Here is a 17,006-nt window from a genome sequence, read left to right on the forward strand (position 1 = left end):
CCATGAGCCCCTGCCAAAGAAAGTGAGGCAGGTGGCTACTAGGAAGAGGGCCTTTTCTGCTGTGCCACCCCAGCTGTGGAATGAGCTTCTTAGTGATGTTTGCCTGGCACCTACGTTGTATTCCTTCTGGCACCAGGTGAAGACTTTTTTATTCTCCCAGGCATTTTAGTATTTTAGCTTTCTAGTCTTTTAGCTTTGCTGTTTTAAATCTGTACTTTAAATGTCTGCATTGCTGCTAGGTTTTATTCTGGTTGTATTGCTATACTATAGTTTCAATGCTTTTATATTTTTGTATTGTTTTACTGTGTACTTTTCGGTTTAAATTTTTGTGAACCACCCAGAGAGCTTCGGCTATTGCGTGGTATAGAAATGAAATGAAATAAATAAATGTGTACCCCACTCTTCAGCCAAAAAAGGCTCTCAGAGCAGTTAATATTAATAAGACATTCCCTGCCTTCAGGCTTACGATCTTAAAAGACACAACAAAAAAGGAAAACAGGTTAGGGGGGATGAGAAGAAAGCAAACACAGGCACTAGTTCTTAGTTATAAAATTCTTAGGTATCATTTCCCAGAGGGAAGGGGAAAGCCTTTCTCTGGCCAAAGGATTAGACCAGGTTTGCCTCCCCTTGTTGTGAAGTTCTTCCTGTGAAGCAGAGGATGCAGGCTTCCAGTGGCCCTTGAGTTTTCTGGCTGATGGATGAGGCCAGAATTTGTAGAAAAGACTGCAATTTCTAATCTGTATCATCAAGAGGATTCACATAAACCTTCAAATGCAAAAATAGTTTATATAGCCAACATTCCAGTCACCTGAAAGGACTCACTTGTAAGAGGATTGGTATTACCTGTAGAACTGGTATCAGCCATGACAATTTTCTACTATCTGGTTAGTTGTACCCTTCTATAAAAGGTAATGTCTGCCTCCCAAATCAAAAATAGGCTAAGATCAAAAGGGATAACACTCTGACCTAGTATTTTTACTAGTCTGGAATGATACAAATCCAAAGGCTGACTAAGGAATGCTAATATCTGTCAGGGTGGAAACTGAGCCCATAGAGCCCCAGAGCAGTTCTGATTCTGAGGAGGAACAGCAATCCGTGGGAGAGGAGCTCGCTCATCTCTCACAAGCACAGCAGCTGGCAGAGATTCCTCCTGCCAGCATTCCTGGGATAGATAGTGACCCTGGCAGTGAGAGGGCGCTGGAGGGGGGCTTGCTGGACGCTCGGCGCAGACGCAGGGAGCGACAACAGATGGAGGGCACAGAATGGAGGCGTAGCGTTGGCTTGGCGCACAAACAACGGTTGCGTCCCGAGGATCCAAGGGAAAGAGGGAGGATCTCTCCCTAGCCCATAAGTTCAGGGTCTTCCTGTGGTTCTCCTTCAAATGGGGACCAACTGCCTTACCTGGAGCTTAGGCTACTCTGCTATCTTTCCCCAGTGCTGTTCCTTGCTTTGTCACTAGTGATTAGTATCTGAAAGAGTCATAAACTAATAAAGGAATAAAGTCTCGGAAAGAATCCTCGTCATCAGTGTCCTGAGTTGGCTATTGGTGGGGACTGCAAGAGGTAGCTAGGGCACTCCTGACAGTAGAAATGATATCAGCCATGACAATTTTCTACTATCTGGTTAGTTGTACCCTTCTATAAAAGGCAATGTCTGCCTCCCAAATCAAAAAGAGGCTAAGATCAAAAGGGATAACATTCTGACCTACTATTTTTACCTGTTTGGAATGATAGAAATCCAAAGGCTGACTAAGGCATGCTAATATCTTCTTCCAGATCAACCTACTGGAGTAGGTTCTCTGGTTTGTGAAGGTCTCACAAGCCACAGAAGAAAGTGTTGTGTCCTAGGTTTCCTAACCAGCTCCAGCTCCAATGCCATCTCCACAACTATCTGCATCCAGATTTTATTTTCTGCAGCAATAGCACTGGTCACAATAATTTATTGCCCTCCAATAAATATCTGATTTTATGTTCCACTCTCCATGATGATTTGTAAAAAAAATTCCGTAAAAATATACAAAAATACGAATGGCACAGGAATTTATTCAAATTCCTGACATAGAAACAGCACAAAAAAGTGGGGTGAGGGAAAGAGACATGCGAAGACATTCCTTTGCCTTCACAAACAGTCAGGAACTCCTGTATTTTGCCAACATGGAGAAAAAGCCTCCGCATTAGCTTCCAGCATGTCAGCGAGTATTAGTTCACTTGCCCACAGGCAAAGGATTAAAAAGGAAAAGCATCAAGAAAGTCTTTGTCTACAAATGTGTCAGCAAGCAAAGCATGGGTTTCCTGAGGAGTGCAAGGGAGGGAGCCTGGACTTCAGAGATGCAATTTCCTCTCATAGCATGAGCTTGCTCTCTGCCCTTGTTTTCTAAAAATACAAGTTATCTATTCCTGCTGCTGTGCAAAGAAGTTTTAATGCAATCGCTCTAGCAGGTTCACCTGCAACTTGGAAGCCTAGATCAGAGAGGTCTTGATCAAATAGCTCTTATACAAAGCAATCTCAAATATGAAGAAAAGAGCATCTGCCTGCATTGCTTACTGCAATGTACGAATGACAGAATAGTTGGTTTTTAGCATTTTAGATACTTGGATTTTAGATTTTAACTGTTCTTATATATCCTGTGCTTTTGTTATTTTGCATTATTTTCTTTTAACCATTTGTATAGTATTTTTTTAAAAAAAATGTGTATTCCTTTAACCATTTGTAATCAACTCACAGAACATTAGTTATTAGGCAAATTAAAAATACAGTAAAATAAATAAGTAAAGGGTACCAATTACAATTCATCCTAAATTTATTCCAAACAAAATCTTAACTTTTACAGAAAGGCCGGAGCAGTTGGAATACAGACAGAAGAAGAGAGGGAATAAGAAAAACATTCATTAGATGAGAGGTGAAAGGGTGCAATCAGATTTTAAACCAGCACAATAATGTTCTCAGTACCAAAGTATTGCACACAGCTGGGCCTCACCATCTAAAGTTAATTGAATGTTGGACAGGTAATGGTGAGATCAGAAATATTGCCTTTCAAAACGTCATACCTGCTACTGCTAGTTTATATTTCCTGTGTATACCTGAATTTTACACACCAAACATTCCTGATACCTGAAAGAACCCACTTGTAGTGGGCATAATCCTCATAGAAAGCATCACTCCAAAACCAGAAAGCAATGTGATATTTTACACAGCATCTATCATTATCTTTTTTGTTGTGACTGTGTTCAACACAGATAACACTGGAGGATTCTCTTCACTACCAATGGGTACAAGGAAACAAAAGGAAGCAAGGCTAAGACCTCTCTCTCTCTCTCTCTCTCTCTCTCTCTGCAATTGACAAACTCTTCCCTACAGATGACATCAATAACAAGTTGCCAACCCAAACCCCTATAAGACAAAAGGAAGGGGGACAGTCCCCCACTTCAAACTATCAAATGAGTGAGCCAACAAAAACAGGAAAGTTAAATGAGGATCCTCCCATTCTGGGAGACATAAATACAACCAAAAAATATTTGGCTACAAGAAAACATGGTCTTAAAAACCCACCAACCACAACACAATGTATCTGCACTGTCCTAATATCCTCCTAGAAAAGGGATGTCTGCGTTGGTCACACCAAGGGGTGCTTGAGGAATCTGATCTTTGTAAATTTGAGTAAGGACTGATACACACCTCCCAGATAAATGTGCAAATTGGAACTTAGTTATTCATTGGCTTTCACACTTCCTGAATGTTCCAACACAGTTCTTGGCTCAAAAGATGAATCAAGATACATTTTATATGTGTATTTTGAGATAAAATATCTTTAGAAATGGCAAATTTTAATATATTTGAATATGAATTTTCAGAGTTTTTTTTAAACAAAATTTGCAGATTAATTTGGGATGGAACACATTTTTGGATGAACACATGCAAAAGTGACATGGACTGGAAATAGGCTGACTCACCCATCCCTAATCACATCTAGTGACAATCTTGAGTGATACCCCCATCACCCACCAGCATCTCCCCATGGAGTTCCCCATGAACAAACCATCTCACGTGTTAGAAAATTCAAACCATGGGATGAGGAGTGCCTGTGTCCACCACAGGTTGAGAGTAGTCAACAAGTGTGCATCATGGAATTACAGTAATAGTTGTTATTCCATTATTTCATAACATAATCCATTCCAACCATATGATTCTATGGATCTCTCAAAAGCAAACATTAAAAGAATGCAGGAATGTGCCTTCAAACATGTTTGATCACAGTTGGTAGGTTTGGTTCTTTGTAGGATTCTATAGTACGCTCTTCTTCTCTGCAGAATTTGCTCCCTCCATCAGCCTGCCAGCACTTGAGGTTTGACAGCCTATTGGTCAGGGTGTAAATCTTATCTGCTTTATAGTGTTTTTAACTAACATAACACTACAGTTGGTAGATCCTTTTTTGTCTTGAGGGGTAAATAAAATACTGTCTTACTGAGTCATTCACTTGTATGACTCAGCTGTTTAAAAACTAGAACATGACTCCAAAGACTTGCTGTCTCTTCAATACATTATTTTACGGTGGGTGTTTTTAAAGACCACAAATCCATTTTCATTTTTTTCTTCTTAATCACTCTTTTTCAATCAATATTCTTTCCCATACCATCACCGGAATCCATATACTGACTTTTAAAGGTGTATTTCACAAGTAAAATATGCAACTCCCCTCATTCCTAAAGGAACTCCAAGCATATCAGATGTCAGCCTCCCTACGTTTCACACACCTAAAAAGCTGCATAAGGAGTATAAATAATTTGACCAGTATTATAGCATGCTAGTCATAGCTGCAACCAAATCTACTAAATTATATGTCTCCATTCCCCCACAAATAAATGTTTCTACAACTCTTTACGTTGCTGGGATGGTGCAGTGCAAAAATGCTGCCTTAGGAGTACTGGCACCTTCCCTCATAGAGAGGGAGAAGAACAAACCACCTTGCTCAGAAATATTGTGAACGTGCTTTACCATGCTGCCTGCCTGCTTACCTGTGGCTGCTCCAGAGAGGCACCTGGGGCCTACAGAATGTGAGGCCTAGGCTTGACTTAGAACTGCTGCCGGATTACACCAGCTTCCTAGAGCTAGGGCATAAAAGAAATGCTGTTTTCAGCAGCAGGATAACCACCAAAGGGACAACACCAAAAGGTGAACTTCAGGGTTGAATGAGGGTGAACGCCACCCTGCTTGTCAGAGAGAGGGGAGGGGGGAATTGATGTTCCCTAGCTAAGTATACTTACAAAAAAAAGATTGCCTGTCTGTATTTTACATCTTTATCAGCTGTCAGGTCATTACCTGCTGGCAGGAGAGATGGGTTTTGAAAAGGGTCGGAGAGATGGAGGGAAGCAAGGAGCAGCAGCAGAGTGCAGAGGAAGAGCAAAAGGATGTTGATTGCTTCTGGACTGTCTCTCAGGTCAGAGAACCTGGATGGCCTTGGTGACCACTCACCAACATGAGCTGAATGCCAGGTCAGTGAATGGGGAAAACAGCCATCCAGGCTTGATTCTGGATGAGCAAGCAGACTTGGTTTTTATCAGGGAGACCTGGTTGGATGAGACAGGGGAGGGGAGGGGGAGGGGAGGGGGAGTTGCAGTGGTCTATTATTATTCTATCCCCCTGACCAGGTGCCCTATGCCACAGTCTTCCAGTTTTGTGTGTGTGCATCTGAAGCTGGGCGTTCAGGACAGAATAGGGATGCTGCTGGTATACCACTTACCCAAAAGTCTTCCTTCCTGAGCTTGCCAGGATGGTGCTGAAATTTCCCAACTTGATGTGCAGGAGGGCTTTAACATACATGCCAAGGCTACCCTGTCAAGAATGGCTTAGGACTCCATGGCCTCCCATGGCAACCACTGGACAACCCCAACTGATGTCCAGTCCCACTCATTCAGCAGGGGACACTCTGAATCTGGTTTTCTGTACTGAATGGGCTAATGATGATCTGAGTGTCATGGAGTATTTCTTCACTCACATGCTTGATGCTGGCTCAGTGGCAGCAACAAGACAGTCCCTTTCTTAAGTGCTGCTGGGGTAAGCTGTAAGGCCCCAGGCCTGAACCAAGCTATCAGTAGTTGCAGAGGGGCTTGGATGATCCATAATGCTCTCTGACTTTGGTTCAGAAGGCTGCTGCTTTCCCTAACAGGCCTCTTGATTTACCAGGATGAGTCAAAGAGTGATAAGGCCGAGAGAGCAGCCTCAGCACGTTCCATACTAACAAGCTAGAGGGTATTTTATCAAGATGTGCCTGGGAAGTGAGGCTTGTTTGTCTTAAAGCTGCAAGTGTCTGTAGAGGGAAAGCTCTGACTGTGTCCCTTCTGACCAAGCACTGTTATGCCTATGCTGAGAATGAATGCTAGTGGCGCTTGCTGTTGTCATGCTGCCTCACTGCTAACATGTATGGTATAAGACCCATTTTACCCCATGGCTCTGGGTTCAGAGAAGCTGTCTCATCCAACCATTGGTTACGCCTGTGTGCTGTAAGTTACTCAATAAAGTACTCCTTGTAGGTAAACCTGGATCTGATTTATCACTATCCTGGCACCTGTAAATTAAGAGTTCGAAGCCCATGACTGGGGCAGTACATAAGTGTAGAGGCAGGCAGCAGAAATGGGGGAGGGGGATCCTCATTCACATGCCTCATGGTGTTGGTGGCTGGTGTGGTGGTAACAAAGAGACCTTCCCTCCAGCACTGTTGAAATGAGCAGAGGCAGGCAGGCAGGCAGGCAGGCAGAGCGGGGTTGGAGGAATCCCCATTCTCATGCCTTGTGGTTTTGCTTGTTGTAGCACTGACAAGGAGGGCTTCTCTTCACCACCACTGAAATGAGCAGAGGGAAGGAGGCAACTGGAGCAGCAAAGCAGAATCCCTGCTCACATGCCTCATGGTGGTGGGTAATGTGGCACAAGGAGGGCTCCTCTCAAGCATCTCTGGGTTAGACTTTCAGCAAGGAGTGGTGGGTCAGTTAACTGTATTTCTGTCCCTACACACACCCCATTCCCCAAGTTCAAAACATCTGGGCAACTAGGGGAAGGGAGACCAGCCATGGCACACCAGAAGTTTCACCTGTATCCTGAGGGGCTTGCATGGGTGTGCTGGTACTGAGGTGACCCAATTCAAATTGTGGATTGTCTGTCCTTTCAGCCAAGCAACTTATTTCCCTTGCTAACCTGCCCAGGAAGCAAGAATTGCTTCATATGGAGCTCAGCTGGGGATTCCTTCCTTCTTACTGTTGCTAGAGATGGATTAGGAAGCAGCCGCACCTTTGATTTTTGCATGACTTTCAAAACAAATCTCCATCCCACATTGTATATCTGAAAAGAGAGGTAATCTTCTCTGGAACACCCTCCAAAAGAGGCACTGAGTGGCTGGAAGAATGATTCTGCAGCACTCCACCTCCCCAAATAAATCAGTGATGCTGAGGAATCCCACCCCCAGTCTGTGGCTTCCCCATCTTCTTTCCCTTCTGATCTCCTTCTCCCACAACCCACTGTAATTCCTTATTTGGGAAAGATGTAAGCTAGCTCCATGCTGGGGCACAACAAATCTCTGTGGCTGCCCCAACTCACTCTTCAAGAGCAAAACGGGCTGATCAAAAGGTCTGCTAAATGTAGGAACCTCCTCTTATTTTCCCTTCCCTGCATGTCCTCAGTTTCTGACCCCAGAATTGTGTACCTTCTCTTCTTTCCACCACCCCACCATGGCAGGTTTGACTGTGCATGGCCCTGGCTTAATATACCTTTTGTATGCAAATTGCCTTTTCATGTGCAATATTAATTCAAGGCATGGATCCTCATCCCTTTTACCAAGGATACTCTACAATCCAGCCTCAAATTATGTCACCTCTGTGCCCACAAATATGTTCTGTGATTTGATGATAGTATAGGAGAGATCCCATTCAAAAGTCATGAGGATCCAAGGCTCTGTGCTTTCCCTCAACATTTATCAGCCATGGCAGAGTTGGAAAGTGCCAAATCCACTTTTATGTTTGTCTGTGATTGGAATATGTTTTTCAAGGGTGCTCTTGGATCCATTTGTGTTTCTCTGGTCTGCTGTTAATTTGGTGTGCTTCCCGCCCCTTTTTAAATTTTGTGCCTGACTGACATCTGATTTCTTGATTTTGCATCCAAGAATCTTGCTTAGTGAGTGTTATGTCCATAGCATTTGTGTGGAAGATATGGCACGGGGGGTGGGGAGGGGATTCCCTTGCTAAGTAGGGCTTTAAACCTGCTTTCCCCTGATTTGCTATTAATTTGGTAACCAACTTACTGTGTTCTGGGGTATTTTTGTTTTATACTTACATATATTGATCTTTGGTTTTCCACACAATGCTTTTTAGTTGTAGTACTACCTGACTCTGCTGTTTTCTGGACGTGTGTGTGTGTGTGCGCGCGCGTGCGTGCACGTGCATGTGCCTACATAAGTAGAGTGTGGTTCTTAAGAAGCACTTCTTGATAAGTATGGCAATACTTTTAAGTTGAAGTTGAACTGTTCTGCTTTTTATTGCTATTTTCCGTGGTCACAGTGAGTGAAACAGCCTGCGAAAGATCATGAACATATCTTTTCAACAAAGCGTAGGAGGATGATTATTTCTGGATTTGAAAGGCAAATGTGTGTGCTTAATCTGCTCTGCAACTGTTGCAAGCCCAAAGAAACACAACGTTGACCCACATTTTCAGACAAATCACAGCACTTTTACCAAGGCAGTAACAATCCACTTCATTCTAAGCTTTGGAAAAAGGTGGTCAACAAACTCAAATGTAAAGTAGTAACCCATCCATCACTGTTCACCAAACCTATGTTTCAACTAAAGGCTTTAAAGACTGCATCTTAGAAAATTGTAAGCTTATTTGCCAAAAGAAAAAACCTTTCAAGGATAGGGAGCTGTTGAATGAGACACTTCTGACTGTCACAGACTTTTTGAAGGTTGCTCCAATAAAAAGGAAATTATTGTATCTTTTCAAAAGATGCAGCTGTCTGTAAGGGCAGTGACCAGAGGAGTTGAGACCAGAGCAACCAAACTTGAAAAATCAACTGAAAAGTGATATGCAGAAATGTGTTTGGTTTTCACTTCTGCTTGACAAATCAGACATTACAGCCACTTCACAGCCAGCAGTTATTTCACACATGGTACTTGGTGACTTTTCTGTGAAAGAAGAGTTACTGAAAGTGCTACCTCTGAAAAGAAGAACAAGAGGTGAGGATATATTCCAGATGTTCAGAAATTATGCAACACAAAATAATTTGCCTCTTCTTGAATTGTCATCCATCACACTGGATGGAGCTCCTGCAATGACTGGCAGCCTCAGTGGATTTATTGCCCACTGCAGGAAAGGCAATTTTTTCCCAAAGTTTGTTGTGTATCACCGCATTATTTACCAAGACGCACTCTGTCCCAAAGTGCTTTGATTTAAATTTGTAATGGATTTAGTTACAAAAATCATTAACTCTATCCAGGCTGCCTTCATGCAAGCCAGGCTTAAGGCATTTCTGGAGGAAGTATATATAGAGTGTGATGACCTCATTTTGCATTCTGAAGTTAGGTGGCTGAGTGAACTGCAGCATCCACTGGAGAATATCAGGCTGGAGTAGAAGAAATAGAGCTAGAGATTTTCAGAATTTTCATTCTGGATCTTCAGAATGACTTTGTTTTAAAAGCAAATGCATGGCATAAATATGATGATGAAGATGAAGATGAAGATGAAGAAGAAGAAGAAGAAGAAGAAGAAGAAGAAGAAGAAGAAGAAGAAGAAGAAGAAGAAGAAGAATCTGGTTGTTTCACAAAAGTTTCCTTTGCTGAGAAAAACTGCTGCAAAGATAACTTCTCTCTTTTTTTGGATCAACATACCTATATGATTCGCTCTTGTCATCAATAAAATTCATCAAATCAAAATACAGAACACAGCTGACTAACATCTGGATGCCTGTTTGTGAGCTGCAAGCTATTCACACACACCCAATTATGACAAATGTACAGATAACATGCAGTGTCAAATATCACACTAGTCTGGTGAGTTGTGTGTTGTGCATTTTATACTTTTGTTTCTATTGCTCTTTAGAGTAGAGGTAGGCAACTCGAAGTGGCACCATCCACAACCCAGTGGAAGAAGATTTCAGTCTGCCTGGACATTCTTCTACAGATCATTTACTTAATAGTGCCAAGATTTCTAATTTTTCCTTAAAAGAAGTTTCCTAAAACATTGTGGTTGTTCAGTCGTTAAGTCATGTCCGACTCTTCGTGACCCCATGGACCATAGCACGCCAGGCCTTCCTGTCCTCCGCTCTCTCCCGGAGTGTGCTCAAGTTCATTCCTAAAATATACTGGGCCATTTATTCCCAATTTGTATTGAAGTCTTCCAAATTTGCACCATTTGGGGATCTTGTCCATTTTCTGCTTCTTTAAGTGGCAGCCACTTTGCAAATGGCCATATCTCCATGGCAACCATTTTGTGCATAATAATGCACCCAAAAGAACCAATTCCATGGTGGGGCCCATGGCACTTCCTTAGAACTCCAAATGTGCCCACAAATGTTACCTCTAATTTAGATCCTTTTCAATCTGGCTTTAGGCCTGTTTATGGGACACAGAGTGTTTTAATCACATTGGTGAATTATCTACATCAGGAACTGGAGTGGGGGAAACTGGTGATTCTGCTGGGCTTCTCAGCAGCTTTTCAATACCACTGATTATTGTATCCTTCTTGACTACCTGGTTGGGATGGGACTTGGAAGCACCATTTCATGGTGCCTCCTTGTTGGAAGGCAATTTCAGCAAGTGGTGTTTGGGGCTTCCTGTTTAATGTTGTGGCCACTGGCCTATGGTGTTATTCAGGATTCCATCTTGTCCCTCATGCTTTTTAATGTACACATAAAAACTGCTGGGAGAGACATGAGGCTTTACAAGTAGCTCACGAAAGAAGGGAAGCGAAAAGCAAAGGAGAAAGGGGAAGATATACCCAACTGAATGCAGAGTTCCAGAGAATAGCAAGGAGAGACAAGAAGGCCTTCTTAAATGAACAATGCAAAGAAATCGAGGAAAACAACAGAATGGGAAAGACTAGAGATCTCTTCAAGAAAATTGGAGATCTCAAGGGAATGTTTTGTGCAAAGACGGGCATGATAAAGGACAAAGAAGGCAGGGACCTAACAGAAGCAGATGAGATTAAGAAGAGGTGGCAAGAATACACAGAAGAACTATACAGGAAAGATCTGAATGTCCCTGATAGCCATGATAGTGCGGTCACTGAACTTGAGCCGGACATCCTAGAGAGTGAAGTCAAGTGGGCCTTAGGAAGCATTAGTAACAACAAAGCTAGCGGAGATGACAGTATTCCAGCCGAGCTATTTAAAATCCTAAAAGATGATGCTGTTAAAGTGCTGCATTCAATATGCCAACAAATCTGGAACACTCAACAGTGGCCACAAGACGGGAAAAGGTCAGTTTACATTCCAATTCCAAAGAAGGGCAACGCCAAAGAGTGTTCAAACTACCGCACAATTGCGCTCATTTCACATGCCAGCAAGGTGATGCTCAAAATCCTACAAGCTAGGCTTCAGCAGTATGCGAACCGAGAACTACCGGAAGTACAAGCTGGGTTTCGAAGAGGCAGAGGAACTAGAGATCAAATCGCCAACATTCGCTTCATCATGGAGAAAGCAAGAGAATTCCAGAAAAACGTCTATTTCTGCTTCATTGACTACGCTAAAGCCTTTGATTGTGTGGATCACAACAAACTGTGGCAAATTCTTAAAGTGATGGGAGTACCAGACCACCTTACCTGTCTCCTGAGAAACCTGTACGAGGGTCAAGAAGCAACAGTAAGAACCAGAGATGGAACAACCGATTGGTTCAAAATTGGGAAAGGAGTACGACAAGGCTGCATATTGTCACCCTGCTTATTTAACTTATATGCAGAGTACATCATGAGAAATGCCGGGTTGGATGAATCAGAGGTCGGAATTAAGATTGCCGGGAGAATTATCAACAACCTCCGATATTCAGACGATACCACCCTAATGGCAGAAAGCGAAGAGGATCTCAAGAGCCTCTTGTTGAGGGTGAAAGAGGAGAGTGCAAAAGCTGGTTTGAAACTCAACATTAAAAAAACTAAGATCATGTCATCTGGCCCTATCACTTCCTGGCATATAGAAGGGGAAGAAATGGAAGCAGTGACAGATTTTACTTTCTTGGGCTCCAAGATCACCACAGACGGTGACTGTAGCCATGAAATTAAAAGACGCTTGCTCCTTGGGAGGAAAGCTATGGCACACCTAGACAGCATAGTAAGAAGAAGAGACATCACCTTGCCGACAAAGGTCCGTCTAATCAAAGCTATGGTTTTCCCAGTAGTAATGTATGGCTGTGAGAGCTGGATTATAAGGAAGGCTGAGCGCCGAAGAATTGATGCTTTCGAACTGTGGTGCTGGAGAAGACTCTTACGAGTCCCCTGGACTGCAAGGAGGTCAAATCAGTCCATCCTAAAGGAAATCAACCCTGAGTGCTCATTGGAAGGACAGATACTGAAGCTGAAGCTCAAATATTTTGGCCACCTAATGCGAAGAGAAAACTCCCTGGAAAAGACCCTGATGCTGGGAAAGACTGAAGGCAAAAGGAGAAGGGGACGGCAGAGGATGAGACGGCTAGATAGCATCACGGATGCAATGAATATGAACTTGAGCACGCTCCGGGAGAGAGCGCAGGACAGGAAGGCCTGGCGTGCTATGGTCCATGGGGTCACGAAGAGTCGGACACGACTGAACGACTGAACAACAACAACCACACATATACTGATGACAGCCAATTCTATCTCTCCTTTCCATCTAAATACAAGGAAGCTATTCAAGTTCTAAATCTGTGTCTGTTGGTGCTAATGAACTGGATGAGGGCAAACAAACTGACGCTTAATTGAGACAAAACAAGTGGTCTGGGTCATTGAAAATGTAGACTAGGGAATAGAGATTCAACCTGTCTCAGATGAGGTTACCCTCCTCATGAAGACTCAGGTTAACAGCTTGGGTGTATTCTTCGGATTCAGCACTGAACCAGGGGGTAACCAGAAATATGCATGCATAGCTAAGGCTAATGCAGCAACTGTGCCCACTCCTGGAGATGTCAGGTTTGTTACAGTAACATATGTCTTACTTACATCCTGTTTCGACTACTGGAACATACTCTACATGGGGCTACCTTTGAGAAGTGTTCAGAAGCTTAAGCTGGTCCAGGATGCTGCAGCCAGACTGAGGACAGTTATAGGGAGCATGCAACTCCCTTGTTACAACAACTTCACTGGCTATCTGGAACTCCCTGCCAACAGAAGCCAGGCTAGCGCCACCATTGTTGCCCTTCCCCTGGCAGACAAAGACATTTTTATTCAGACAGGCTTTTTGCTTGTAAACTGATTTTTATGCTGAAGTATGTTTTAAACAGCACTCATCAATTACTTATTTTTTTACTGATGTGTTTTTAACTGATGTGATCTGATTTGTTTTTATGTTTTAATTGTTATGTATTTTATATGTATATTATTGTTAGCTACCTTGACAACTATTTTTAATGAAAAGGATGGATATAAAATTAATTAATAAATAACTATTCCAAAACAGAGGCGGCAAGGCAATACAAACCCTATGAAAAACCCACCTAAAATTCAATTATGTTGTTGTCACTATTACTGCCAAAACATTTATCTCCAACTGAAATAAATCCTTAAAATGCATAACTACATCAGAGCAAATTCATCACAATTATCCTTGCCTCATCCTATCCTGCTTTGGTCATGCCATCCCCACCAATGTCCATATTTAGAGTGTAAGCTCTTTGGGGCAGCAACCTGTCTTTCATTTACGTTACACTGTAAAGTGCCATGTACATGAATGACACCATTTTAAAACAACAACCTTAAATCCACTTTTTCTATTGGCACCCATCTACAAGCCAAGCATAACTATCTCACTGATACAGAGGCAAATTTTCAATAGACATTTGTTTATTGAAACCATTTGAATAAAAACAGTGTACAATTACAAATATATTAGTGACATGAAAACATCCACCTAAAGAAACCCATACATAATAAGCATTAAGTAAACTCCAACAGCTATAGCTGTACATCAGCCTTGCCCAATCTGCTGCCCACCAGAAATTTTAGACTACAGCTCCTAATGTTCCTGCCCATTAGACTTGCTGGCTGGTACTGATGGGAGCCGAAGTCCAAAACCTTAGGAGGGCACCAGGCTGGGGAAAGCTGCTGTACACAGTAGGTCATAACATCACTCAGTAAAGGCTTAGGAAATCAGAAGTGTTTTCACTTGGCACCTACTAAAGAATAAAAGAGTAGGCTCCAAGGGAATATTTCTGGAGAAGGTGTTCCATCATCGAAAAAACAGCACAGAAAAGTCTCTATCCCGAGCAACCACCAGCCTAACCTCAGAAGGCAGGGAGAACTGGAACAGGCCTCAGATGATGATCGCTCTGAATGGACAAGTTTGGACATGCAAAGGTGGTTCTTCCGAGTTCTAACTTTGAATAATGGCATGCACGAAGAATCTGCTCCAAAATTATTTTAAGAAATAAGAAAGAGTTCCAAAAAGTTGACTTACAAAAGACAGCAATATGTCCTCAATTTGTTCTCAGCAACTGAGATGCCAAGTACACAAACTAACCCAGCAGAATACAAGCTCCTAATTGACTTCCATCCGATTGTTTCTTATGCAGCAATTACTGTCCATCCAAACATGCTGTGCAAATATATTCTGGCTTAACGGTAACTCTGAGAGGAAATCATAGGTCTGAAATACAAACAATGGAAACAAGTGTTACCCTTGTTTAAGAACTTCACCTGCTGTTCTGAGATCACAATCTTACCATTCCCACTTAGTTTATGATGGTCAGTTGAACAAGTTTCCAAATATGGAGTACAAATATAGAGTGCAAGGTGGTGGGACATCAGGCATGTGTTACTTTTATTGATGAAACCAGAATGCAAGCCTGGCTTAGAGCTGGGGTCTGCTCCTCAAACAAAATAAAGTTGTTTTTACACTGTACCCTCAACATGTTGCACAGATTGTACAATTTAATCCATAGGCAATGAAAGGCTGCCTTATAGCAAACCCAGCTGTAGATCAGACCACTTATCAACATTTGTCCATTCAGAAATTCCCAATAATTTTATTTAGCAGCATTACACAGATTATATTCTTAGGGCTCCCCTCTTGCTCAATTGATGGGAAGATTGAGGGTTATGGTGTCATGTTTACAGCTTCCTTTGGATGCGAACATTGGAAATTTATGGCATCTTTATAATATTTACTGCATTTACAAATACACAAGTAGAGCCTGAGTGGAGGCAAACTGACATTCATGCAAGGCAGCAGATGTCAAGGGCTCCTTGGAGGGCTCTCTCAGTCTAATCCAGTAGCTAAATCCAAACACAGACAAAAGTATTCTTTTCAAAGCTTTATTCTTCTTTTACAACTTAATAAATCTACAGGTAGCAACTAGATCTGAGCAGCAGCATCCTTATGCCCTAAGTTGGTACAGTTGGTCCCCGTTTGAAAGGCAATTACTGGCAGACCCCTGAATATAAGGACTAGGGAGAATCCCTCCCCTTTTCCCTTGGATCCTCTGGGCGCAACCGTTCTTTGAGCGCGAACCGGGCACTACGCCTCTTTTCCGCGCCCTCCATTTGGCGCCGCTCTCTGCGTCTGCGCCGCGCATCCACCAAGTCTGCTATCTGTGCTGGGTCACTCCCTGGACTGCTTTCTAAACTAGGAATGTGGGTGGGAGGAATCTCCGTCAGCTGTTGGTCCTGGGAAAGAGGAGCGCGCTCCTCTCCCAGGAGCGACTGCTCTTCCTCAGCATCAGAACTACTCTGGGATTCTATGGGTTCAGTGTCCACCCTGACAGCAGAACGCCTACCCACATGAGATCCAAGCGTGAGGAGTCCCAGTGATGAAGCATCAGGAAACACACAAGTTAAGCAGCTGTGTGAGTTTAGCAACAGGACGAGGAAGCCAGGGTGGTGAACTCTCCCCTCCTTACTCAGTACTCACAGTAAGTAACTGTAAATAAATAACTACAAATAATTTATCCATATTCTCGTAGTAAACGACTAGGTTTTCCAGGGAAACGCCCCCCCCCAAACAAAAATAGTTATGAAGGTAGAAAGCCAGCAGGGGGAAGGGGGCTATCCAGTGTATTGCACTGAGTGCCACATGTACGACTGTACAACTATCTACCTGCTGGACAGAAGTCGTGGGTGTGTGCTCGGTGTAATGAGGTCCTGGCTCTCAGGGAGCAAGTGTGTTCCCTTGAGGCCAAGGTTGCTGACCTGGAGAAGCTAAGAGAGGCAGAGGGGTTGGTGGATGAGACCTTCAGGTCTGTGTCCCACTCCCAGGGTGACAGCTCCTCTGCTGTCATGGAGAATGCAGGTCTCAGGGAAGGAGGGCATCATTCTGAGGAAGAGGGAAATGATCCCTTAGAAGGGGCCCATTCCTCAGAAAATGAACAAATATCCTCTCATGCCAAGGATGTGCCTCCAGGGAGAGAGGGGCTTGTGGTAGTAGGAGATTCAATCACTAGACACATAATGATATGATGGGCGTGTAGGTTTGTGATGGGTGTGTGATGGGTTTGTGATGGGCGTGTAGACCGCATAGTGAATTGCCTGCCTGGTGTGAAGGTTGCAGATATCACACACCATCTAGATAGCCTAGTAGATAGTGCTGTGGTGGAGTCAGTGGTCGTGGTCCATGTTGGTACCAACGATGTGGGGAAATGTAGTCATGAGATCCTGAAAGCCAAATTTATGTTGCTAGGTAGGAGTTTGAAATCCAGGACCACTAAGGTGGCTTTCTCTGAAATGCTACCTGTTCCAGGTGCAGGGCCAGCTAGACAGGTGAAGCTGAGGAGCTTCATGGATGAGACAGTGGTGCAGCGAGGTGGGGTTCAGATTTGTTAGGCACTGAGGAACGTTTTGGGACAAGTCGGGCC

At 43.2% G+C, this 17,006-nt stretch overlaps 1 protein-coding gene across 2 annotated transcripts in view; it reads right to left on the reverse strand.

Moving 5' to 3' along the window:
* LOC146336684 (ankyrin repeat and fibronectin type-III domain-containing protein 1-like) overlaps nucleotides 1–17,006 on the reverse strand; it is a 524,472-nt gene that overhangs the window by 458,465 nt on the left and 49,001 nt on the right. Inside the window, exon 3 of one of the 2 annotated variants that reach the window (XR_014785572.1) lies at nucleotides 13,980–14,803. The exons of the other annotated variant lie outside the window; for it this stretch is intronic. The gene's annotated coding sequence lies outside the window, so the exon portion shown is untranslated. Of the gene's footprint in view, nucleotides 1–13,979; nucleotides 14,804–17,006 lie in introns of those variants that run through there. 2 annotated transcript variants of the gene reach the window in all.

Source organism: Heloderma suspectum, chromosome 12 (genome assembly GCF_057233095.1).
Source record: "Heloderma suspectum isolate Gila_16-S chromosome 12, 16-S_ref, whole genome shotgun sequence".
In the NCBI taxonomy this organism is placed as follows: Eukaryota; Metazoa; Chordata; class Lepidosauria; order Squamata; family Helodermatidae; genus Heloderma; species Heloderma suspectum.